We start from the raw sequence: 2,793 nt of genomic DNA on the forward strand, positions 1-2,793 counted from the left end.
AAAGCAGGGTTGATTGCTAATTCTGTAAGAGAACATATCCAGGCTGCAAAGAGCAATTCTTCAGATAGAGATCAATTATTTTGTGACTATTGTGGTAAGAACAGGCACACTAAGGAGTTCTATTGGAAATTACATGGACGCCCAAATAAAGGGTGTGGAGGAAAGAGGATCAGTTCTTCTAGACCACAGGCACACATATCTGATAGTGGAGCTTTATCTGAGGAATCATCTACTGCTGGAAGCTTTTCTGATAAGGAGATTCTGTCCCTAAAACGATTGTTATCACAGTTTGATTCATCCTCAACTCAGACTGCAGCCTCTAATTTTGTTAATACAGGTAATGCTTTCCTTACCTTTCTTGCAAAAATTGCAAAACCCTTGTGGGTTATAGATTCAGGAGCAAATAAACATACAACAGGCTCTATAAAACATTTCCTCACATATTCTAAGTATCAAGGCACAGATAAAATTCGCATTGCGGATGGCACCTCAGTACCAATTGCTGCACAGGTTCTATTGACTGTACTTCTAATATTAAACTCTCCCCTATTCTTCATGTTCCTAGATTTCCTATTAATCTGTTATCTATTAGCTTAATCACAAAAGAACTTAATTGCAAAGTAACTTTTTACCCTACTCATTGTATATTTCAGGAACTGAACACAGGGAGAACGATTGGCCGTGGTAGCTTGCGCGATGGACTATATCTGTTGGATGACGTTTGTCATTTTTCAAATTCGGGTACCAGTTAAGCTTTATTAGGAACTTCTAGAAATCCTTCCCATGAAGTTATTCAATTGCATAGGAGATTAGGACATCCCTCTTTTTCTATTTTAGGATGTTTATCTCCCACTTTGTTTGTTAAATGAGATTTTAATTCATTACTATGTGATGCTTGTGAACGTGCCAAACACACCAAGCGTTCTTATTCTCCAATTAATAATAAAAATTTGATTCCTTTTGCTATTATTCATTCTGATGTTTAGGGTCCTACTAAAACTGTCTCTCTTTCTGGTTATAGATGGTTTATTACCTTTATTGATTGTTGCACTAGATTGACTTGGGTTTATTTCATGAAAACAAAAAATGAAGTTTTTTTGTGTTTTCAGAACTTCCACAAAATGATTTGTACTCAGTTTGATGCGCATGTTAAAATCTTAAGAACTGATAATGGTACTGAATACATGAATGCAGATTTTCATACCTATTTAGATTCTAATGATATTATACATCAAACTAGTTGTGTCAATACTAGTGCTCAAAATGGATTAGCGAAAAGGAAAAATAGGCACTTACTGGAAGTAGCTAGGTCCCTTAGAGGGATGCTATTTTGACTGCTGCTTATCTTATCAATCGTATGCCTCTTCGTACTTTAAATTTTAAAACTCCATTAGAGGTTCTTCAAGGAAAAAACTCTTATATTATACCTCCTAAAGTCTTTGGTTGTGTTTGCTTTGTTCATTAGAATGGTCTAAGCAAATTAGATCCTAGACCCTTGAAGTGTGTGTTTGTTGGTTACTCTACTAATCAAAAAGGATACAAGTGTTATCATCCTTCTTCTAGGAAATACTTTATGAGTATGGATGTTACCTTTCGGGAGTTTGAATCTTATTTTCCTTCCCAGTCACTTCTTCAGGGGGAGAAATATTAGATGGAAGAGGTGATGGATGACATTTCTTTCGAGGAGAAGATTCTATAGACATAGATAGTAAGAGAGAACAACCACCCAAATCTCTAGGAAGATTGGATAGACCTGTTTTGAAAATCTACACATGGCGGACTAATATAGATACAAACATGGAGCATGAGATCTCTGATCAACATCCTCTCCAATTTCAGTCCCTAAAGATACAGAAGAACAAGAACTTGGTGAGTCTTCTTTAATTCCTGTTGATTCTGATCCTAATCTTGATTCCAGTCTTTCTGATAATAACTTCGATATTCCTATTGCTCTTAGAAAAGGAGTTAGAACATGCACTAGACATCCCATCTCCCATTTTATCTCCTATAATGCTCTGTTCCCTTCCTATAGAGCCTTTGTTTTGTCTGTTTCTTCTGTTTCTATATCGCAAGATTGGCAAGAGGCATTACATGACTCAAAATGGAAGGCTGCAATGGTTGAGGAGATGAGAGCTGTGGCGAAAAATGAGACATGGGATCTTGTTACTCCTTCACCAGGAAAGAAGCCAGTTGGATGTAAATGGGTGTTCACAGTTAAACATAAGGCAGATGGTTCAATTGAGAGGTACAAGGCTAGATTGGTAGCCAGAGGATTCAATCAGACATATGGAGTTGATTATCAGGAAACATTTGCCCCTGTAGCCAAGATGAACACAATCAGAATTTTGTTGTTTTTGTGCAGTCAATCTTGACTGGGAGTTACATCAATTTGATGCTAAAAATGCTTTTCTACATGGTGATTTGAAAGAAGAGGTGTATATGGAGATTCCGCTTGGATTTGATGATGACAAAACCAGAGGAAAAATTTGCAAGCTGAAGAAGTCATTATATAGGCTGAAATAATCACCAAGAGCATGGTTTGAAAGGTTTAGTAAAGCTATAGTTTCTTTTGGGTATATTCAGAGCGATGCTGATCATACTTTGTTCATTAAACATCATGAAGGTAAGATCACATTGCGTATTGTTTATGTTGATAGAGTGATGACTGGAAATCACTACAAAAAATCGCCATTTTGTGACCTACCGAATTTTACGACCGATTTGCAACGTATGGACAAACAGTCGCTAATTGTAGAGCTAAAAATTCCCGCGAGTTTGTTTTCTAGTTTGCGA

The sequence above is a fragment of the Jatropha curcas genome, chromosome 10 (genome assembly GCF_041381405.1).
Source record: "Jatropha curcas cultivar XTBG-Jc1 chromosome 10, XTBG_Jcur_1.0, whole genome shotgun sequence".
NCBI lineage: Eukaryota > Viridiplantae > Streptophyta > Magnoliopsida > Malpighiales > Euphorbiaceae > Jatropha > Jatropha curcas.